The sequence below is a fragment of the Phoxinus phoxinus genome (assembly GCF_949152265.1).
Source record: "Phoxinus phoxinus genome assembly, chromosome: 21".
Classification (NCBI taxonomy): domain Eukaryota; kingdom Metazoa; phylum Chordata; class Actinopteri; order Cypriniformes; family Leuciscidae; genus Phoxinus; species Phoxinus phoxinus.
The window spans coordinates 27,216,719-27,241,425 of record NC_136896.1 but is presented as its reverse complement, the minus strand read 5'-3'; the positions used below and the strand labels follow the sequence as shown (position 1 = coordinate 27,241,425).

Below are 24,707 nucleotides of genomic sequence, written 5' to 3'. Positions count from 1 at the left end.
CAACGGTCAGCAGCAAATTTTGTCAAAGACCCGAAGGCCCTTCGAAAATCTTCAAATGTGCCCCTCTCAGGAAACTTTGAAACTTGTTGAAACATAGGCAGGAAAGTCTCAAAGTCGATCAGTTTGGATTCCATCTCTGAACGACACAATTTAAAGCAATTAGTAGGTTCTTAGATTTTATTTGACAATCTGAGGGAAAAAAATCGTTCATTGGATAATTAAACAAAAAACAGACATTAGAGCCCATTTACTTTCATTGCATTTATTTACCAATAAATACATAAATAAAATATCATCCTTTGGGTTCCACAGAAGAAAGAAAGTCACACAGGTCTGAAACAACAAGACATTGAGTGTGAACTCTTCCTTTAATAGCTTCAAAAGCACAATTGCAAAAAGTAAATGTTACATTTATAGTCCTTTGTCACCTTTTTCTCTTTTGTGTTACATTTATAGTCCTTTGTCACCTTTTTCTCTTTTGTGTTAAGGTAAAATATTACATTCCTGCGGTTGGAATGGTATTTTGACTTTTAGTCATTATGGCAAGGATCTCAGTATTCAGAGAATGACTTGCAAACGTCACAGAGAATGTGTCTGCATTTTATCTTTGACATTTGTGACAACCAACACCTCAGTAATCTCTGTGACAGAAGTGTGTTAAGTCTTTCCCTTTGTTTGCTCATGAAGGATCCCATGGGATGCAGGGAAGCAATAGCTTGAGTGATTTTATATAGATCATGACATGCACCTAGTACAATTCCCTGAAAAGTCATGCAGGCAGCTGTAGTATTTTTTCCGTTGTGGGTCTACCTTCAGGCTTTGGTTTCCCTAGAACATTTAAGACTTCAGCATTAGTTGGGTTCTGGCCCAAAGCTCTCATCACATCCCCACACTGAGCTAGTGATATCTTCATCTCCCCTGAGGGAGTCCTGACAAACAACAGAAACGCTTCTTTGAACTCTGTATGAATGCAAAATAAAATAAAAATTAGTTCATTTAAAATTAAGTCGATCAATGACCTTTTTAGGCTGTCCCTTACCTTCAAGTTGTTCAGCACTGAGATTACCCTGAAACACAGAACAACAGATTTATTTTTTTAGGTTATTATATAGGCATTTATTTGTATCATCAGTAATATAAATTGTAAATACATTCATTGCTGATCTACTATGCATCTTTACTGCTCAGATATTAGTGTCATACAGTAAGTTAAAACTCTGGCAGTTGTTCTGCCATTGTTTTTCCTGGTACCAAGAATAATCTCCCCTCAAAGTTCACAGTCTGTTTATGAGATCATCCATATGTCTCCCCAGGGAGTCTAACTTAGGAAGTGTATTAGGAAGAGTGGGACAAGTGTGTGTAGATCCATGTAAAGACCATCTACTGGAATCCTGCCATCAAGCATACATTGTATATACGTATATATTAGCTTATAGTTCATGTCCAGGCAATGAAAACTTGGGATTAATTAAATATTTATTAAGCACATTAATATGTATGACCTTTTAAATTAGAGATGTATATTACACCATCTTTGTTATTGGTATGTTTTTTTATAAATGTATTGGCTCATATTGAATATTTATAGACCAACATTTGATATTTATTTTCTTTCCACCTTTTTAAAGGTCATCAGCACTAACTTGAAGAGAAAGTGATTTAGGAGTGCATGAGTTAGTTCTTGTGCTCAGCTTTATAGCTGTACATTAGGCTATAATGTTGAGCCTTAAATGGTTAGTTCGCTCAAAAATAAAAATTCTGTCGTTAATTACTCAACCTCATGCCCTTCCAAACCCGTAATACTTTTGTTCATCTTTGGAACCCAAATGAGGATATTTTTTATGAAATCTGAGACATTTCTGTCTCTCCACTGACAGTCTATGCAATTACCACTTTGATGCTTCAAAAAGTTAAAAAACAGATCATAAAATAAAGATCCATTCAGGCTTTTAATCACATAAAAACATTCATCAACGCAAACATCAGTTATGGCAAACGGAAGCTCAAGCATGTTCGCTTGACGTGTGAGAACCAATGAAGTTCATTCTCGTGTTACGCAGCACGTTTGAGCGTCCGCAAGAACCAATGAGGTTTGTTCTCACGTGTCAATGTTGCACACACAGAAGAGGCTGTTTTCCGGTGGCACATATACATTTTATTTCTGTCACATGCTGTGCAATCTGCAAATTCAACAGACAACAATAAATTAGGTTTTTGTTTCACAGTGTTGAAATGGCTGGCAGTGTGACTTCTTCATATCAAAAAGTGAAACTCCCTGTGACTCACCACTGCCCCTAGCGTCACCCGCCAGTATACACAGGTTTATGTGATGTTAAAATAGACATCTATACGTAATAAATAACCAACTATACATAATAATAAAACATAAAAATAACAATGAGTATTTGAATCTATATGACTACATCAAGCAATTACGGCTCCTTAGAGAAGTTGTTTCTGCAGAAGTTGTAGTTTTAGGCAAGTCATTTCAACAGATGTTGTCCCACCTAAGGTTGTTTTCAATGCAGCTGTCACTACAGGTGTGGATGTTTCCAATACAATCCCAGTTGAACTAACTAAGGGTGTAGTTTCAGCGGAAGTACTCCTTAGAGAAGTTCTTTCTGGAAAAGTGCTGCTTAGGGGTAGTATTCTTTGCAGAAGTTGTAATTTGAGCTAACGTAGTTTTAACAGCAGATGTTAAGCCAGGTGTAGTTACAGCTGAGGTTGTTTTCATAGCAGTTGTCATTACAGGTGTGGATGTTTCCAATACAACTCCTGTTGAACTAACAGGGTGTCTCTTCAGCAAAAGTAGTACCTGGGGTTGAAGTTATTGGAGAAGCATAGCCTATAGAAGTAGTTTCTGCCAAAGTGCAGCCTAGTGTAGTACTGTCTGCACAAGTCGTAGTTTGAGCCAACGGAGATTCAACTGCAGATGTTATGCCAGTTGTAGTTACAACTGAGGTTGTTTTCATAGCAGTTGTCATTACAGGTGTGGATGTTTCCAATACAGTTACTGTTGAACTAACTGAGGGCGTTTCTTCAGCAGTAGTTCCTATGGGAGAAGTTTCTGCAGAAGTTCTGCGTAGAGTGGTACTTCCTGAAGTTGTAATTTGAGCTAACGTAGTTTTAACAGCAGATGTTAAGCCAGGTGTTGTCCCACCTAAGGTCGTTTTCATAGCAGTTTTCATTACAGGTGTGAATGTTTCCAATAAAATTCCCGTTGAACTAACTGAAGGCGTTGTTTCAGCAGAAGTAGTGCCTAGGGAAGTAGTTTCTGGAGCTGTGCTGGGTAGAGTAGTACTTTCTGCAGAAGTTGTAGAGACATCTGACGTTTTCATAACAGTTGTCATTACAGGCGAGGATGTTTTCAATACAGTTCCTGTTGAACTAACTAAGGGCGTTGATCCAGCAGTAGTTCCTATGGGAGAAGTTTCTGCAGAAGTGCTGCCTAGGGTAGTACTTTCTGAAGTTGTAGTTTGAGCCAATGTAGTTTTAACCGCAGATGTTAAACCAGGTACAGTTACAACTGGAGTTGTTTTCATAGCAGCTGTCACTACAGGTGTGGATGTTTCCAAAACAATTCCTGTTGACCTAACTGAGGGTATAGTTTCAGTGGAAGTAGTGCCTAGGGAAGAAGTTTCTGGAAAAGTGCTGCCCAAGGTACTACTTTCTGCAAAAGATGTAGTTTTAGTCAACGTAGTTTTAACAGATTTTAAGCCAAGTGTCGTCCCACCTAAGATTGTTTTCATAGCAGTTGTCATTACAGGTGTGAATATTTCCAACACAATCCCTGTTGAACTAACTGAGGGTATTGTTCGAGCAGTAGTTCCTATGGGAGAAGTTTCTGCAGAAGTTCTGCGTAGAGTGGTACTTCCTGAAGTTGTAATTTGAGCTAACGTAGTTTTAACAGCAGATGTTAAGCCAGGTGTTGTCCCACCTAAGGTCGTTTTCATAGCAGTTTTCATTACAGGTGTGAATGTTTCCAATAAAATTCCCGTTGAACTAACTGAAGGCGTTGTTTCAGCAGAAGTAGTGCCTAGGGAAGTAGTTTCTGGAGCTGTGCTGGGTAGAGTAGTACTTTCTGCAGAAGTTGTAGAGACATCTGACGTTTTCATAACAGTTGTCATTACAGGCGAGGATGTTTTCAATACAGTTCCTGTTGAACTAACTAAGGGCGTTGATCCAGCAGTAGTTCCTATGGGAGAAGTTTCTGCAGAAGTGCTGCCTAGGGTAGTACTTTCTGAAGTTGTAGTTTGAGCCAATGTAGTTTTAACCGCAGATGTTAAACCAGGTACAGTTACAACTGGAGTTGTTTTCATAGCAGCTGTCACTACAGGTGTGGATGTTTCCAAAACAATTCCTGTTGACCTAACTGAGGGTATAGTTTCAGTGGAAGTAGTGCCTAGGGAAGAAGTTTCTGGAAAAGTGCTGCCCAAGGTACTACTTTCTGCAAAAGATGTAGTTTTAGTCAACGTAGTTTTAACAGATTTTAAGCCAAGTGTCGTCCCACCTAAGATTGTTTTCATAGCAGTTGTCATTACAGGTGTGAATATTTCCAACACAATCCCTGTTGAACTAACTGAGGGTATTGTTCGAGCAGTAGTTCCTATGGGAGAAGTTTCTGCAGAAGTTCGGCGTAGAGTGGTGGTACTTTCTGAAGTTGTAGTTTTAGACGTTGTAGTTTTAACAGATGTTGAGCCAGGTGTTGTCCCACCTAAGGTTGTTTTTATAGCAGTTGTCATAACAGGTGTGGATGTTTCCAACACAATCCCTGTTGAACTAACTGAGGGTATTGTTCGAGCAGTAGTTCCTATAGGAGAAGTTTCTGCAGAAGTTCTGCGTAGAGTGGTACTTTCTGAAGTTGTGGTTTGAGCCAATGTAGTTTTAACAGCAGATGTTAAACCAGGTATAGTTACAACTGGAGTTGTTTTCATAGCAGCTGTCACTACAGGTGTGGATGTTTCCAATACAATTCCTGTTGACCTAACCGAGGGTGTGGTTTCAGTGGAAGTACTCCTTAGAGAAGTTGTTTCTGGAGAAGTGCTGCCCACAGCAGTACTGTCGGCAGCAGTTGTAGATTGAGCCAAAGTAGTTTTAACAGCAGATGTTAATCCAGGTGTAGTTACAGCTGAGGTTGTTTTCATAGCAGTTGTCATTACAGGTGTGGATGTTTCCAATACAACTCCTGTTGAACTAACTGAGGGTGTCACTTCAACAAAAGTAGTACCTGGGGTTGAAGTTATTGGAGAAGCATTGCCTATAGAAGTAGTTTCTGCCAAAGTGCAGCCTAGTGTAGCACTGTCTGCACAAGTCGTAGTTTGAGCCAATGGAGATTCAACTGTAGATGTTATGCCAGTTGTAGTTACAACTGAGGTTGTTTTCATTGCAGTTGTTGTTACAGGTGTGGATGTTTCCAATACAGTTCCTGTTGAACTAACTGAGGGCGTTTCTTCAGCAGTATTTCCTATGGGAGAAGTTTCTGCAGAAGTTCTGCGTAGAGTGGTACTTTCTGAAGTTGTAATTTGAGCTAACGTAGTTTTAACAGCAGATGTTAAGCCAGGTGTTGTCCCACTTAAGGTCGTTTTCATAGCAGTTTTCATTACAGGCGTGAATGTTTCCAATAAAATTCCTGTTAAACTAACTGAAGGCGTTGTTTCAGCAGAAGTAGTGCCTAGGGAAGTAGTTACTGGAGCTGTGCTGGGTAGAGTAGTACTTTCTGCAGAAGTTGTAGAGACATCTGACGTTGTTTTCGTAACAGTTGTCATTACAGGCGAGGATGTTTTCAATACAGTTCCTGTTGAACTAACTAAGGGCGTTGTTCCAGCAGTAGTTCCTATGGGAGAAGTTTCTGCAGAAGTGCTGCCTAGGGTAGTACTTTCTGAAGTTGTAGATTGAGCCAAAGTAGTTTTAACAGCAGATGTTAATCCAGGTGTAGTTACAGCTGAGGTTGTTTTCACAGCAGTTGTCATTACAGGTGTGGATGTTTCCAATACAACTCCTGTTGAACTAACTGAGGGTGTCACTTCAGCAAAAGTAGTACCTGGGGTTGAAGTTATTGGAGAAGCATTGCCTATAGAAGTAGTTTCTGCCAAAGTGCAGCCTAGTGTAGTACTGTCTGCACAAGTCGTAGTTTGAGCCAACGGAGATTCAACTGCAGATGTTAAGCGAGGTGTTGTCCCACCTAAGGTCGTTTTCATAGCAGTTTTCATTACTTGTGTGAATGTTTCCAATAAAATTCCCGTTGCACTAATTGAAGGAGTTGTTTCAACAGAAGTAGTGCCTTGGGAAGTAGTTTCTGGAGCTGTGCTGGGTAGAGTAGTACTTTCTTTAGAAGTTGTAGAGAAATCTGACGTTGTTTTCATAACAGTTGTCATTACAGGTGTGGATGTTTTCAATACAGTTCCTGTTGAACTAACTAAGGGCGTTATTCCAGCAGTAGTTCCTATGGGAGAAGTTTCTGCGGAAGTGCTGCCTAGGGTAGTACTTTCTGAAGTCTTAGTTTGAGCCAATGTAGTTTTAACAGCAGATGTTAAACCAGGTATAGTTACAACTGGAGTTGTTTTCATAGCAGCTGTCACTACAGGTGTGGATGTTTCCAATACAATTCCAGTTGAAATAACTGAGGGTGTCGCTTCAGCGGAAGTACTCCTTAGAGAAGTTGTTTCTGGAGAAGTGCTTCCCAGGGTAGTACTGTCTGCAGTAGTTGTATATTGAGCCAAAGTAGTTTTACCAGCATATGTTAATTTAGTTGTAGTTAAAAAGGAGGTTTCCACAATATTTCCTGTTGAACTAATTGAGTGTGTCATTTCAGCGGAAGTAGTTTCTATGGGAGAAGTTTCTGGAAAAGTGCTGCGTAGAGTGGTACTTTCTGCAGAAGTTGTAGTTTTAGCCAACGTAGATTTAACAGATGTTAAGCCAGGTGTTATCCCACGTAAAGTTGTTTTCAAAGCAGCTGTCACTACAGGTGTGGATGTTTCCAATACAATCCCAGTTGAACTAACTGAGGGTGTCACTTCAGCAGAAGTAGTACCTTGGGTTAAAGTTATTGGAGAAGCATTGCCTATAGAAGTAGTTTCTGCCAAAGTGCAGCCTAGTGTAGTACTGTCTGCACAAGTCGTAGTTTGAGCCAACGGAGATTCAACTGCAGATGTTATGCCAGTTGTAGTTACAACTGAGGTTATTTTCATATCAGTTGTCGTTACAGGTGTGGATGTTTCCAATACAGTTACTGTTGAACTAGCTGAGGGTGTTGTTTGAGCAGTAGTTCCTATGGGAGAAGTTTCTGCAGAAGTTCTGCGTAGAGTGGTACTTTCTGAAGTTGTAGTTTTAGACGTTGTAGTTTTAACAGATGTTGAGCCAGGTGTTGTCCCACCTAAGGTTTGTTTCATAGCAGTTGTCATTACAGGTGTGGATGTTTCCAACACAATCCCTGTTGAACTAACTGAGGGCGTTGTTTCAGCAGTAGTTCTTTTGGGAGATGTTTCTGCAGAAGTTCTGCGTAGAGTGGTACCTTCTGAAGTTGTGGTTTGAGCCAACGTAATTTTAACAGCAGATGTTAAACCAGGTGTAGTAACAAATGACGTTTTCATAGCAGTTGTCATTACAGGTGTGGATGTTTCCAACACAATCCCTGCGTAACTAACTGAGGGTGTCATTTCAGCAGAAGTAGTACCTGGGGTTGAAGTTAATGGAGAAGCATTGCCTATAGAAGTAGTTTCTGCCAAAGTGCAGCCTAGTGTAGTACTGTCTGCACAAGTCGTAGTTTGAGCCAACGGAGATTCAACTGCAGATGTTATGCCAGTTGTAGTTACAACTGAGGTTGTTTTCAATAAAGTTGTCGTTACAGGTGTGGATGTTTCCAATACAGTTCCTATGGGAGAAGTTTCTGCAGAAGTTCTGCGTAGAGTGGTACTTTCTGAAGTTGTAGTTTTAGACGTTGTAGTTTTAACAGATGTTGAGCCAGGTGTTGTCCCACCTAAGGTTTGTTTCATAGCAGTTGTCATTACAGGTGTGGATGTTTCCAACACAATCCCTGTTGAACTAACTGAGGGCGTTGTTTCAGCAGTAGTTCTTTTGGGAGATGTTTCTGCAGAAGTTCTGCGTAGAGTGGTACTTTCTGAAGTTGTGGTTTGAGCCAACGTAGTTTTAACAGCAGATGTTAAACCAGGTGTTATCCCACGTAAAGTTGTTTTCAAAGCAGCTGTCACTACAGGTGTGGATGTTTCCAATACAATCCCAGTTGAACTAACTGAGGGTGTCACTTCAGCAGAAGTAGTACCTTGGGTTAAAGTTATTGGAGAAGCATTGCCTATAGAAGTAGTTTCTGCCAAAGTGCAGCCTAGTGTAGTACTGTCTGCACAAGTCGTAGTTTGAGCCAACGGAGATTCAACTGCAGATGTTATGCCAGTTGTAGTTACAACTGAGGTTATTTTCATATCAGTTGTCGTTACAGGTGTGGATGTTTCCAATACAGTTACTGTTGAACTAGCTGAGGGTGTTGTTTGAGCAGTAGTTCCTATGGGAGAAGTTTCTGCAGAAGTTCTGCGTAGAGTGGTACTTTCTGAAGTTGTAGTTTTAGACGTTGTAGTTTTAACAGATGTTGAGCCAGGTGTTGTCCCACCTAAGGTTTGTTTCATAGCAGTTGTCATTACAGGTGTGGATGTTTCCAACACAATCCCTGTTGAACTAACTGAGGGCGTTGTTTCAGCAGTAGTTCTTTTGGGAGACGTTTCTGCAGAAGTTCTGCGTAGAGTGGTACCTTCTGAAGTTGTGGTTTGAGCCAACGTAATTTTAACAGCAGATGTTAAACCAGGTGTAGTAACAAATGACGTTTTCATAGCAGTTGTCATTACAGGTGTGGATGTTTCCAACACAATCCCTGCGTAACTAACTGAGGGTGTCATTTCAGCAGAAGTAGTACCTGGGGTTGAAGTTAATGGAGAAGCATTGCCTATAGAAGTAGTTTCTGCCAAAGTGCAGCCTAGTGTAGTACTGTCTGCACAAGTCGTAGTTTGAGCCAACGGAGATTCAACTGCAGATGTTATGCCAGTTGTAGTTACAACTGAGGTTGTTTTCAATGCAGTTGTCGTTACAGGTGTGGATGTTTCCAATACAGTTCCTATGGGAGAAGTTTCTGCAGAAGTTCTGCGTAGAGTGGTACTTTCTGAAGTTGTAGTTTTAGACGTTGTAGTTTTAACAGATGTTGAGCCAGGTGTTGTCCCACCTAAGGTTTGTTTCATAGCAGTTGTCATTACAGGTGTGGATGTTTCCAACACAATCCCTGTTGAACTAACTGAGGGCGTTGTTTCAGCAGTAGTTCTTTTGGGAGATGTTTCTGCAGAAGTTCTGCGTAGAGTGGTACTTTCTGAAGTTGTGGTTTGAGCCAACGTAGTTTTAACAGCAGATGTTAAACCAGGTGTAGTAACAAATGACGTTTTCATAGCGGTTGTCATTACAGGTGTGGATGTTTCCAACACAATCCCTGCGTAACTAACTGAGGGTGTCGTCATTTCAGCAGAAGTAGTACCTGGGGTTGAAGTTAATGGAGAAGCATTGCCTATAGAAGTAGTTTCTGCCAAAGTGCAGCCTAGTGTAGTACTGTCTGCACAAGTCGTAGTTTGAGCCAACGGAGATTCAACTGCAGATGTTATGCCAGTTGTAGTTACAACTGAGGTTGTTTTCAATGCAGTTGTCGTTACAGGTGTGGATGTTTCCAATACAGTTCCTATGGGAGAAGTTTCTGCAGAAGTTCTGCGTAGAGTGGTACTTTCTGAAGTTGTAGTTTTAGACGTTGTAGTTTTAACAGATGTTGAGCCAGGTGTTGTCCCACCTAAGGTTTGTTTCATAGCAGTTGTCATTACAGGTGTGGATGTTTCCAACACAATCCCTGTTGAACTAACTGAGGGCGTTGTTTCAGCAGTAGTTCTTTTGGGAGATGTTTCTGCAGAAGTTCTGCGTAGAGTGGTACTTTCTGAAGTTGTGGTTTGAGCCAACGTAGTTTTAACAGCAGATGTTAAACCAGGTGTAGTAACAAATGACGTTTTCATAGCAGTTGTCATTACAGGTGTGGATGTTTCCAACACAATCCCTGCATAACTAACTGAGGGTGTCGTCATTTCAGCAGAAGTAGTACCTGGGGTTGAAGTTAATGGAGAAGCATTGCCTATAGAAGTAGTTTCTGCCAAAGTGCAGCCTAGTGTAGTACTGTCTGCACAAGTCGTAGTTTGAGCCAACGGAGATTCAACTGCAGATGTTATGCCAGTTGTAGTTACAACTGAGGTTGTTTTCAATGCAGTTGTCGTTACAGGTGTGGATGTTTCCAATACAGTTCCTATGGGAGAAGTTTCGGCAGAAGTTCTGCGTAGAGTGGTACTTTCTGAAGTTGTAGTTTTAGACGTTGTAGTTTTAACAGATGTTGAGCCAGGTGTTGTCCCACCTAAGGTTTGTTTCATAGCAGTTGTCATTACAGGTGTGGATGTTTCCAACACAATCCCTGTTGAACTAACTGAGGGCGTTGTTTTAGCAGTAGTTCTTTTGGGAGATGTTTCTGCAGAAGTTCTGCGTAGAGTGGTACTTTCTGAAGTTGTGGTTTGAGCCAACGTAGTTTTAACAGCAGATGTTAAACCAGGTGTAGTAACAAATGACGTTTTCATAGCAGTTGTCATTACAGGTGTGGATGTTTCCAACACAATCCCTGCGTAACTAACTGAGGGTGTCATTTCAGCAGAAGTAGTACCTGGGGTTGAAGTTATTGGAGAAGCATTGCCTATAGAAGTAGTTTCTGCCAAAGTGCAGCCTAGTGTAGTACTGTCTGCACAAGTCGTAGTTTGAGCCAACGGAGATTCAACTGCAGATGTTATGCCAGTTGTAGTTACAACTGAGGTTGTTTTCAATGCAGTTGTCGTTACAGGTGTGGATGTTTCCAATACAGTTCCTATGGGAGAAGTTTCTGCAGAAGTTCTGCGTAGAGTGGTACTTTCTGAAGTTGTAGTTTTAGACGTTGTAGTTTTAACAGATGTTGAGCCAGGTGTTGTCCCACCTAAGGTTTGTTTCATAGCAGTTGTCATTACAGGTGTGGATGTTTCCAACACAATCCCTGTTGAACTAACTGAGGGCGTTGATTTAGCAGTAGTTCTTTTGGGAGATGTTTCTGCAGAAGTTCTGCGTAGAGTGGTACTTTCTGAAGTTGTGGTTTGAGCCAACGTAGCTTTAACAGCAGATGTTAAACCAGGTGTAGTAACAAATGACGTTTTCATAGCAGTTGTCATTACAGGTGTGGATGTTTCCAACACAATCCCTGCGTAACTAACTGAGGGTGTCATTTCAGCAAAAGTAGTACCTGGGGTTGAAGTTAATGGAGAAGCATTGCCTATAGAAGTAGTTTCTGCCAAAGTGCAGCCTAGTGTAGTACTGTCTGCACAAGTCGTAGTTTGAGCCAACGGAGATTCAACTGCAGATGTTATGCCAGTTGTAGTTACAACTGAGGTTATTTTCATATCAGTTGTCGTTACAGGTGTGGATGTTTCCAATACAGTTACTGTTGAACTAACTGAGGTTGTCGTTTTAAACAATGATTCATGCGGAGCGGTGCTTGGAGACATGGTTTCCCCAGCAGTTCTAATTTCCAAAGCTCCCTCAGTAGTCGGAAGTGTGGTCGCTCTAGAGACCAGAGTTGATTCAAGGATTTCATGCGTTGCCGCTGTGGTTGTAACGGGTCTGTAAGGTCCCAGTGGTATATCTGAGAAGCCCATATGAAAGTTAAATTCATCACTAGCGTTACAAGAAATATCAGTTACTTCTGCATTCTTGGTTGTGGTTTTAAATGTTACATGGTCTGGATTTGTAAGCGTGTTTGATGGAAGTGTCCACTGGGTAACTTTAGGAGATTCTTCAAATTCTCCAAATGGAACAGTGGGTATGACAGAGTCCAAAAGACCAAAATCTGTTGCACACTCTACATCAGCATCAACAGCAGTTCCAGTTTGGGTGATTCTGCTTGGCTGTCTATCTGTGCATGGTGGTGTTTTGAGGGCTGTACCAAGAGTTTGCTCAAGTGGCTCGAAGGAAACTGTGGGGTTGACACGGTCTACCAACAAATCAAAATTTAGACCTTCAGCTACTCTTCCATCAGGTGTAATGTCAAATGGCCCAGCAGTGACAATACTAGGAAAACTAGATTCTGAATGAGCAGAGATTCCAGTTGGCATGATGGACCGTAAAGGGGAAGCGATTGCTGCCCAATCTGATTTTAAGGGAACTGTTGGTATTGTATCATATTCCGAAATCAAATTAAATGGGTCTTGTCTTCGTTTTCTGATGGCCTTTTTAAAAGGGAGCGCATGGTGAACACAGGACACTGTGATTGTCTGTGATTTTCCAGTCATATCAATATAATCCAACTGGAGAAAACCACCCTTTAGAGAGTTGGCAAAATCAATAAATAAATAGCAAAATAAGTAGAGACAACAAAACTTCAAAAACTGTAGCAAAAAGTAATTCAGTGAAACCGGTTCATACCTCAAACGCTGAACGTTTCACTTTGACGTATACAATATGGTGACTTTTCCAAAGGACTGGACGAGGCAATTGCCTGGACACATCTTGAGACAAAAGTTGATAGGAATTGTCTTTTACTGCTCAGAAATATTTCTTTCAAAACAGTTACCATTTACATTTGTCCTTTGCATCATTATTATTATACTTGGAATGTTACATTAAACTGCGACAGTCCAAAACTATTGGTGTAACTCATCAGTAACAAGTACTCACCCAAAACTTTTACATTTTTAATCGTCTTGGCTAGTAGTTTTACGATCACATATGCCTTTCCACAGATAACTTCGGGTGATTCTCCTGTAGAAGGTACATCATGTGGCAGGATGGCAGGATGACAGGTAGCAGTGCCGGAAAATGTCCTCATTAAAAGCCGATCAAAGTAAAGAACTCTTACAGAGTAGAACATCCTTTTGCCTTGAGTCTGAGGGATTAAACAGGCAGTTTAACTTTTGTTCATGGGGCAAGGAACTCGTATATGGAATATGTATCAATAGCAGGTGCATTGAGAAACTGAATATACACTGTATATACTAGGGATGCTTCGATCGATCTGCATTGGCTGAAAATCACATTCTTTGACCATTCAAGAGTCACTAAAATTGGCGATTTCACCATCCGATCGCAAATTGATGATGTCAGCCTTTAGAGCCACAGTTGTGTCATCAGCAATGATGATACTATGGTCTCAATATACAATGCCTTTTTAAGCCTTGCGATTTAACAAATTGCAAGGCTCACGCGTAGTAAGCAGCGAAACAGTCCCCCTGAGAAGCGAGAAATAAGGATTTCAGTGTTGCAGTTCCTGCAGTGTTGAAGTTCGTGGCTACTTTTACAAGCCACAATATAGCTGATGGAGGAAGAGGAGCCGGCGGCTTCTGCATCCGAGGCAGAAGACCTGCCTGTCGCGGACGAGAAGCCCGGACTGGCTCGAGCTGGGGCGGACTGGTGGTGCCCGTGCGCATATGGTCACAGAGATAGAGTCCGTCTGCTGCAAAGAATTTAAACAATGCCAATTTCTCCTGGACGAAATCTCTGAATCAGACGAGGACACGGACGTTTGTGTTGTGAACCATCCTAGTTCCGCACCGCATATTTTCTGACTGAACATCCCGGTAACATGCTAATTACCATTTCGAACGAAATACAAACTAATAATTCATTAATGAGTTTGCCAACTAACTTTAAAGTTTGTGTGAAATTAATTTCAAGCTCTGGTGGTTAGCTAGCTTTGTAGACGAAAGTATAATTTCTCTGATAGGCGGACACCTCATACGCGCCGTTCTAGATTAGTGGGAGTGGCTTGCAGAGCTTTGCAATGTGGTGCATTGTGGGAGTCAGTCTTTCATACAAACACGCCCTAAAGTAACTTGTCTTTCCTCAGTCAAGGATGCACCAAATTCGAAATTAATTTTACATTTCGACTCCATATATGACCCACTTTAAATAAAGATTAATGTTCCCACAGGTGAAATGCTCCTTTAAGTAAACGTAAACAGTGCATTCGGTGTTAACCCTCTGGGCAGGGCTGTACAGTGCAACGTGTTTTTTTATTAATTCGGTGCCATTACGCGCAGCTGAGTGAACAACAGGTTTACTGTGCATGTGTCGCATAAGGTGGCCTTCTGCTGCTTGCAATTGCACTCTTTTGAGGAGGCAGTGTATCTCCAAATTGGTTGCCCTGATTCCAATCGCTATGCGCAAATACACTGCAGGATCACTCTCGCTCGAATCCTAAGTAAATCAACAACACTATTATGTATTTAGTTAAATAAAACGCATGCAAGGGATGATAATCAGCTAAAATGCATGCGCAGGTCACTTTACTCCCTGAACAAGTGCGCACCCGAGTCAGTGTTGCCTTCACATTCACGTGAACCGTGGCACGGTTCGAGAGCAACCGAACTCCGAGCACCTCCTCCAGGTAGTCTCTGGTTCGATACCCCAGTGTGCACCCGAAAACAAAAAGGAAAATGTATAGATATAACCCAGGGTAGAAAAAGGAAATCCCAAATACAAAAGAGTGGCCAGCAGACATGCTAGTTCTGACACATACACTATGCACTAAACTAAAGAAAAGCTGCAAGTGTTGACATTATTAGTCTCAGATGAGTGTCATGGGATAGGTTAGTGCTAGTTTGCAAACAAGAGTTTATTTAGTGATGTCTGCCCACAGATCTGTTCTACTTGTATGTGTAATGTTGAGGTGTAAGAGTTATGTTTCTGCACTTCCATTTTTAGCAAATAAATAAAAAGTTTGTCTAAAAACTAGGGCTGTCAAAAGATTAATCTTGATTAATCACATCCAAAATAAGTGTGTTTTTCCATAATATATGTGTGTATACTGTGTAGAATTATTATGTATAAATACACACACACTCATGTATATATTTAAGGAATAATTGCATTTATATACTATATACATTTATATTATATATAAATATTTTATATATAAATATAACCAATTTTTCTTAAATATATACATGATTGTGTGTGTTTTTATATATATAAATTATACACAGTACACACATATATTATGGAAACAAACTTTTATTTTGGATGTGATTAATCACGATTAATCTTTTGACAGCCCTACTAAAAACAATTTTTGTGATGGTATTTTTTGTGCACTTTATGGGACATCAATGCCTTTTTATGCGATGCACTCCATTAATTGTGTTAGTTTTCAGGAATGATAACGGACGTTTTATACTTGTGCTACAACGGTTTGGCCTGTACTACAAAACTTAACTTCTGTAGCATCAGTGCTATGTGCAAAAAATTAACGTACAGCCCTACCTCTGGGGTTGACAAACGCGCCCTCGCGTTTTGCTGGATTTTTTTCACATAGCATCAAAATAGACTTAAAATACTCCGTCATTTAAGGTCATACAGAGATAAGTTTTTTTTTTTTAAATATATATATAAACTGTTAAATGTCTACTTTTATAAGTGTCCATTTACAATCAAAACATTGTGCTTTTGTAAAATAAAGAAAATAATCAGGGTGTGCTTTCAGCTGGTTTAAAATTAAACTACTCCGTAGATACTAGGTCACAGAGCCATGAGAAATAAATCTTTATGAACATTTAAATGTCTACTTTTAAATTATCCAATTCAAAACGAAAACATTGTTTATGTAATCCGTATGAAAAGAGAGAGATGTCAGTCGTTTTCTTGGAAACTCATCTGTTAAGGTGTACACGCCCACAGGGAGTGCGCGCTATTGAAACGCAAATGATCTGAGGCAATCGGCAAACCTGTCAAAGCCCACATCAACTCAATAAAACATCAAGTTTAATCAGATTCATGTACTTTACGTCGACGCTGTGAGGAATATTCCTGGAAAAATTTACCTCAGAAGTGCTGGGTTTCATTTCGAGGAGCAACGTATCCAGCTGAGGATTGTGAAAAGTTTTTTATTCTTAAGTGCTTTGCTCCAATCGCGATATGGAATAGCGTTTGTAAACCGCAAAAAGACTTTAAATATGAATCGAGTGTATGAAAAAATTTTTTAACTAATGTAAGTGTATGCATGTATGAACGAACGTCACAGATGCGTGCTGTTTTCTACGCACTTACATTAGCAAACATGTTATTTTTACATGAACATCTACTAGTTTAGCTTTTACCAAACTATATTGCTCACTGAGATTAGTAAAAATCGACTGAAATGTTGAAATAAAATGTCTTTGTATAAGCAACGTATTAAACTGCAAATTAACATTTATATGCTAATATATCATAAAAACTATGTTACAGACAAAAAATGAATTGAGACAAGATTTCTTTGATTAGTTTGATAGATTATAAAAGTTTTTACTGTAAAAAAGACTGCCACATCAAATAAGCTTTTGTTTGCCAATTTCTGCTCATATGTTAAATATATAGTAGGCCTATGGGATGTTTTGTCAAATAAAGTAGGCCTAGGTATATTGAATTATCAACTATGTTATTATAGTGTTTGTTCCAATATTCAAACTAATGAATCCTTAACTTTGAAATGCATATGATAAAATGTATACTTTTTACAAAGAAAGATTACACTTGAAATATTGTTAAAATTGTAATCGTTTTTGTAATCGTAACCTTTTTAACCCCTTATATTGGCATAGGCCCGCCAGCGGCGGCCCACAGCCATTACATATTTAAAACAGTAATATCCTATACTAACCCTAAACTAGGGATGGCGAAAACTAAATTTCTTGACCGACCACCGAGCCTCATTAGCCGGTTTAAACCGGTTAACCGATTAGTTTAAAATATGCTACGCTATTTGAAATAACAGCCATTGAGGCCTGCAATTTCGCAACTCTGTCGAATCTCTCTGCCGCTCTGCCTCCCGCTCACACACTGCCCCGGCGCCGCCCTTCCACTCACGTCACTTTTTTTTTAATAACCTACAGCGTGAAACATGAGTCCCGGCGCAGAGGAGCTTGTATGTAATCAGAGGATAAATGCCTCAGTTTCTAAATGGTTTGGGTACAGGGTGATCGCGTTGAAAATAAAGGCGTTTGTCTAGAGTTAGAAGCTCATTTGAAACATTGTCGCGACTCATTTAAGAAAATGACAGCTCCGAAGAGGCTTGCGGGTGTCGGCTTTTCGGGTGATACATCAAAGATGATGTGCTACTGTATTTAAGCACTGTATCACACAAGTTGCAACTTACATCGGTGTCATTCTTTTTGGTGAAATGGTCCACACACTACTTTTCTTTGCACGCTTCATCCTGTCGTCTGCCCTGGCTCTAACCTTGAGTGTTTTAGGCAAACCTTGTGAGTATGCGAACCCAAACGCTGTGACATCGTGCCAAATGTTTTTATTGGTTTATTAAGTACAAACAGGTGAGTTATGAAAAATTGAGTGTGAGGGATTTGTTCACTTCACACAAAAAGATCTTGGAATGAGATGGCTAACTGTAGTAACGTTTAGTCAACGGTCTATAATAGCCTAATTCAGAAATCACTTTTTTTTACCGACTACCGACAACTTTGATCGGTTAACATTGATACGGTCAACCATCGGTCAAACGGTCATCGGTTAACATTCCTACCCTAAACTAATCTTGACAAACTATATATCATTTGAAAGCTTACAATCTCTAGTTTACATATTTGTTACATATTTGGTGACTGATTTTCATACTCCTAAGGCGTGTTCAGACCTTTATTTTTAAATAGTGATAAACATGAAAAATCATGAAAGAATGGTAGAAACCTCAGTTTGTTTTCATGCCAAGAGTTCAAAAGATAGTATCCATTCAATTCTTTTACAACAAAAGGTCTGAAAATGTTTTGAATAAAGAAAAAAATTAATAGATTCACCATTTGTGATGTGGCAGCGAGCTATAATGCACATACGTGATCTTTTTGTGTTTCTTAGAGGTTGAATTCATTTCAAAATCTGCCAAACTTCCAATACTACTTCTGAATAGGATGTCTACTTCATAAATTGTATGAAAATTGTAAAAAAAATGATGGTTCAGATCACTCAAACCACATATGGAAATTAAGGCGCCCTTATTTGGGCAGTAATGTCAACTAGTGAAAAAGTTTGGTACTGCGCCCAAACAAAATCTCACTGAAAGCTTTGAGAAATCAACCTAAAATTTGAAACAACTTGTTCAGATTTTTGGCTCAGATTTTTTTGCATTTTAGAGTCCACCAGGTTTTGAAAATATATATTCTAATATCAAGACTAAATCTACATGCAGAAACTTAAGATATATTTTTAATGATTTATGATTAACAGAACAGAAATTTAATGATTTATGATTAACAGAACAGAAATTTAATGAACTCAAACGTCCTGTATAGAAATGATCATATTACCATATGCTACTGTTAAGAGAATATCTTACCCAGTTTTGAGCAAAGCACTCTTTGAAAGGGATTCCCAGTACCATTGATGGCCCATGATTCATTTTGATGCATTGACATTGCTTTTGTGAGGGTGAATCAGTCCATTTTGTCTCTGAAAAGATAAGTTGAAAATGTATTACATTCAAAAATGTTTGATATTGATAATGCACTATAGCACATTCACACAATAGTTACTGCAAATTAAAGCAAAACTTTACATATCTAAATAGACTGCAATAACCATGTTTATAGAATGTTTCTTGTAAATTGCTCATTTTATGTACTGACCAGTTGTTCAGCAACAAACAGCAAACTAAACAGCTTTTGCCTCTTTAAATATTCATGAATTTTGTGTTTCAGTCATAGAGGGAAAAATTAAAACATCACAATGAAGGAAGACAAAGCACTAATTGTAGCCTAGTGAATGACAGATTTATTCTTCCAGTTGTAATGCACTTTTGACCTCATTTACAAGCATAAACTTTAACAGTTATAAAAAATAAAAGTAAAACATCAGGGGCGCAGGAAGTAGGGGTGCTGTTTTCACAGGATTGTAAATGCAACAGACTGGAGTAGCTAACGCCCGTTTCACACATACTCCGTGTGCAGTGCATATGCGGTGCGTGTTGTGGTGCGTATGCGGTACAGGAGCAGCATGCGCTAGTGCTTTCACATCTGTATGCGTTTGCAGTGCGCAACTGATCCGCGGCTGTACCACAAACACATTTACTCACTATTTGTATTTCAAATTCAGAAGTTATCAGCAACTTATTTTTTAAAAATTGTCACCAGAGCAATTCTCTTTGTTCCCGATTTCCAAATTCAAAATTAGAACATTGTGAAATGGTTTTCATAAGCTGTAAGCCATAATCAAAATTATAAAGGCTTGAAATCTCACTTTGCACGTAATTAGTCTATATAATATATTAGTTTCATCTTTTAAGTCGAATTACTGAAATAAATTAACTTTTGCACGATATTCTAATTTTTCGAGTTTCACCTGTAGCCTATACACTCTTTAATAGACGTATTGACGTTTTTAAACAATTTAAACAATGTATTAAATGCATTACTTGTATAGATTATATATTAAGTTGCTCAAGCAAGTGTACTAATAAAATATTTAACCATGTTAACCTACTTGTATTAAAATCGCATTTTAAATTAAAACTTAAAATTGACAAGCACTCATACCTTTTCTTTTGCATAATTCAAATCTTTATACAATAAATCTTGCATGTCACAAATAACTTGTTTTTCCACCTCCACGAATGAGACGAGTGTCGTTCATTATTTAAGTAAATTAAGTAAATCCTTGTTTAAGTAAATATAAGTTTCCCTTGCTTTACCCCGGTCTTAAAGTAAAAAGATGACTGTGAAAAATAGGAGGCTAATACTTAATTAAATGCAAAAAAATGCGTGCAAAAAAATAGACTCGGTGCAGAGTTCAGCAATTCCACCTTGGCTTTTCCCAATGCAATACGTTTAGCACTTCAGTGGATAGAAGAAATACAACCAGCAAGGGCAGTGATTTGCACAGATTCTTTATCAGCACTAAATAGTTTGGAAAGTGGAATGTCATCAGCAAGGCAAGACATGATAAACGAAGTTATGCAGAGTCTTTACAGAACAAGACAGTATGGAATTTTGGTAAATCTTGTATGGGTTCCATCGCATAAGGGTGTGAAAGGAAATGAGGAGGCTGACAATCTGGCTAAACAGGCATTAAAGCATTCACAAATTGACATCGAAGTGGCATTAAGTAAAACAGAAATTAAAGTGATTATCGCTAAGCAAATACAAGAAATATGGCAGAAGGAGTGGAATGAAGGAACTAAGGGTAGACATTTTTATGGTATTCAAGAAAAAGTTGGTCCACAGAGAAGAAGATTTGGAAACAGGAAAGAGGATGTTATTGTCACAAGAATGCGAATTGGACATTGCATATTAAATAAATGTTTACAAAGAATGGGTAAACATGAGGATGGTAACTGTGATAGATGTGGGTTATCTGAAACGGTCGAGCATGTAATTATGGTATGTGAAGCATATGAAAGGGAGAGGTATAAGCTAAGAATAGCATTAAGTAATATAGACATTAATGAGTTTTCACTTCAGATTTTACTAGGAGGAGGTAACAAACAATCAAGAGTATATAAGGAGTTATTTATATTTTTAAAGGAAACAGGATTAATTAATTTTTTTTTTTTTGTAAGAGTAGACTCAAGGTGTTTCTCAATGTCAAGGATACTTCCTTGGCAGGACGCGTCCTTCCAAGTCATTTTCTTCAGAGGCTAGGCGAGGATCCTCTTTAGGATTCGAGAGAACACGTAAATGGAACTTTAGCGCGAGCCCCTGTGCAGTCGCAGACTTGGTACTGTGAGTAGCACATAGCATTAGCTCCCAAGCCTGCGCTAACCATGGAGCTAACTCCATAACGTCGCGCTAGGTGGGCGTGGTTTCAGATAGCCAGGCTCCTCAGCTCCGCCTCTTTGCCCATATTCTGTTATCCGGGAGTGACGAGCGGTGACGCGAGGCCAAGATGGCGACGGCCGGCTCCGCCTACTTTAGGCTTCAAAAATGCTCTTCAGAAACCTACGGGTGACGTCACGGACACTACGTCCATATTTTTTTACAGTCTATGACTCTAACGCGAAGCCGAGGGGTCTTGAATAAACCTAAAAGGGTTGTAGTCGCTATAAAAACTGGCTCGCTATACATTATCCCGCTTATTACATGGCTGCCTACCTAACAAAATAAATCAATAATAATAAATCAATAATTTGAGACAAAATATTGATTTCAAAAGGAGTTTATTGATAAAAAAATTATTGTATTGCCTGAGTGAACAGAACTGCATCCATAGCAACATTCTAGCTGTTAAAACACATGCAATGGTAAAATATGTGAAATGCCGGTGACGGCAAACAAGCTAACAATTGATAAAATGACAGGTTAGCCATAACGTAATTTGTATAATTTGTAATATCAATACGGTAGTAATTTGTACTGGCATTTAAACGTTAAACTTTACTTATATGACGGTTATAACAAATGTATGGTAACGTAAATATAGCCTACTTGCATTTAAAAGCATATTGCCCCGTTATTGCTCCGACTCCGCTAACATCCGACATTTTGTATTTTTGTTTAAACAAGATAGCAAAGCTGCGCGCATAGGATTGTGGGCGATTTGAAAGCGCGAAGAGCGCGAAGTCTACACATATGCACCCTTTCCTGTATATGGGATATTTTCCGAACGAAGGACTCCGCCCTTGGTTGAAATTCTGAGGATCCTCGACATTGGAACAGTCCTTCGACGGATGTCGATGACGTAGCATCCTCGAAATTACGGCTTCTGAGGATCCTTCCTTGACATTGAGAAACGGCTTTAGATTAGACTTCCTTTCTTAGGCACTTCACACTCCAGTCCAGTAGGTGACTTTGAATGCACCTTTGAATGCAACTTTGAATGCACCTTCAAAGTTGGTATGCCAACCGCCATAAAACCCCAGAAGAAGAAGAAGAAGACTCGGTGCGGAAACGATCGCCGCACTGCTGTATACGCACCGCACCTGGAACGGATCGACGGACTGCATCCGCGTGCAGTGTGAAAGCTCGGTTAACATGGGTGCGGAAAAAACACGCACTGCATACGGAGTAGGCTGTGTGGTGAAAATTCAGGTTTCCATAGCAGGAATTAATTATATAAAAAGTAATACAAAACCATTTTAAATTGTAATTTCAAAATATTATTTTTTTTCTATCTGTATTTTTTTTAAATAAAATAAATGCAGGCTCAAGCAAAAGAGGCTTATTTCACAAACATTAAAAATAAGTAAAATAGAAAAATACACAGTAAAGCCTGCTGTGCTTTTTGAGCGACTCGTTGGCTCGATTTGCATCAAATTCTGCATTGTCTCTGTTAAAATGGGCTAATAAAAATACATTTTATTATTATTTGTTAATGATAAACATTCACTTTGTGACAATTTATTCATGATTCGATTTCCTTTCGCCTCTTTATAGCTCAGAGTGAATATGCAGGTACTTACTGTTACTGATAACCAAGCGTGGATTTGAGTGCAGAGTCATGGAAAACTTGATCAGAAGGAGTTCATTGCCACAATGAAACACTGGTTGATTGACGTCAGACACCGCAACTCCGTCCAAATCCCACTGATGACCTTGATGAAAGAATAAGCGGGTTTTAAGCGCAGTTAGTCAAAGAAAATATAGTAGCATACCTTTAAAAATGGCACACATACTTAAGTGCTAAGTACTAGCTCAATATCTTACTTTTTAAAAATCGCCAGGTCAATGGTCCCCCGAGAAGTTCTTTAAACTCGTCATTTCGTGTGGGAATTGGTCCATTTCGGCCTGAGTCCGCATTCCCCCAACTGTGATCCGACAAACATGCATGGCATTTGAAAGTGGACTCGGTCATTGAGTCTTCTGCCGATTCGCTTGAAGACGTTGAATTTTGGACATAAAGTTCACAATCATCTTCTTCACGTGCATCAGCGGTTCTCAAGTACAACCTCTCCTCCACGTCTGCGGGAGACTGCTGTGCTTTTTGGAGCGACTCGTTGACTCGATTTGTATCAATTTTCACATCGTCTCTGTTAAGATGGGCTACTGTTATTACGAATTCCCATTTTATCAATAATGCTATCATTAACATCTGAACTTTCATGTTCAACATAATTTCAAGGCCAACGACACGTCATACTCCGATCACGTTTTGGGGGGAAATTGAGCCTCGCAAACCTCTGGTGAATGACAAGGCCCAAACAGTAGCCTACGGGGTGTCGGCTGGTCCAATTTATGCGCTGCGCAGACCAATCGGCGCTTGCCTTGACGCGATGCATATCGGCTACTAGATAAAACATTTTTCTATCTATTTTCATTTAATTATATTTAATACAAAATGGGTAACTTCAGTATTGTATCGATACTTTTCAGATTTCCGGGTTTTCTCAGAAGCAGAAGTCATCTTAGGGTATAAACTTTTATAGCAGTGAATGAGAGGATACATTAAATATTTTTTGTGGTCCCATTTGCTCATATAGCAAAGGAAAAACTCCACAATAGTGTTTTCACAACTTTCAAAAGAGGGGAAATATAGAGAGAGATTTAAAACAGCAGTCCGAATGGAAAGATGCCAATAACCCTCAGCTGTGTAATAGTTTTTTTGTAATTTGATGCAAAATTAATATAATACAAAGTGTAGATAGTGTTATAAATGTACATTATATATATATATATATATATTTTTTTTTATTTTTTTTTTATGAAAGAAAACAACTTTGCAGGATTTACGGTGTCGATGACTGTTAAAACCTGTCATCACAGTCTGTGATGAGGGTCCAGAGTGGTGCAGGTGCAGTTATGACCAAAACGAGGAAACGAGTTTGCATTTTAGCACTTCCGGTTCCATTGTCCTGATTGTCAATAGGTTTTTTTGGGGGGGGGGTTTTGTTTGTTAAATGGCTGAAATTAGGTCTGTGGTGAACACAAGCTCAAGAGTCAAGACACTTTCACGTTTTACTCTACACTGGAATGGAGCAAGAGGTGATGATTATGTCGTACATTTTTGTCATGTTCTGTAATAAGTTTCATAAGAAATGTGTTAGGTAATGCAGGGTCCAAAGATGAGACGGCAAGTTTTAAAGTTTAGAGCAGAGAAATACACTGATTAAAACTTTTTTATAGAAAAACTTTTTTTATATAAAATGTATGCAATAATTCAACATTTCTATGGTAGCTAATCAGCTAATCAGCTGCATAAATAATTACATTGTCTTTCATTGCTTCCTTCCTCAAGTGCGTTCCAAACGGCTACAAGATGATGGGAGGCAAGTGCCATGCTCACTCCAAAGTCCCCACTTCAAACCTGTGTGTGTGCAGGTTTGAGATTTGAAAGAAGAATATCTGTGAAGCAACTATTTTCACAATCGGTTAAGATTTCAAACCTCTGTAGTCTGAGCCCGGCTTAAGTCTAGATCAGGGCAACTTCAGTCCTGGAGGGTCATGCTGTCCTGCAGAGTTTAGCTCCAGCGCTAATCAAACACCTAAACAAGCTAATTAATGTCTTCAGGATTACTAGAAAGCTACAGGCAGGTTTTTATCAGGGTTAGAGCTAAACTCTCCAGGACCAAAGTTGCCCATCCCTGATCTAGATTCTAGATGATATAAATAACATCATTTTTTGCTGATAATTTTCCACTCTTGCTTGTTTAGGGGTTAAGTCTTGTAAATTTAAACATTACAGTGCTAGAAGATGCGCAAAAT

General features: G+C 39.2%; 1 pseudogene across 1 annotated transcript; it reads right to left on the bottom strand.

Annotated features, from left to right (window-relative positions):
• Positions 1–6: 6 nt before the first annotated feature.
• LOC306989615 lies at positions 7–23,246 on the bottom strand (annotated as a pseudogene). Its single transcript, XR_013800728.1, has 8 exons — positions 22,713–23,246; positions 22,469–22,600; positions 18,413–18,525; positions 12,769–12,976; positions 12,517–12,599; positions 1,040–1,067; positions 811–960; positions 7–136 (listed from the first exon to the last, which is right to left on the bottom strand). The product of XR_013800728.1 is annotated as an uncharacterized misc_RNA (transcript).
• Between the last annotated feature and the right edge of the window lie 1,461 nt (positions 23,247–24,707).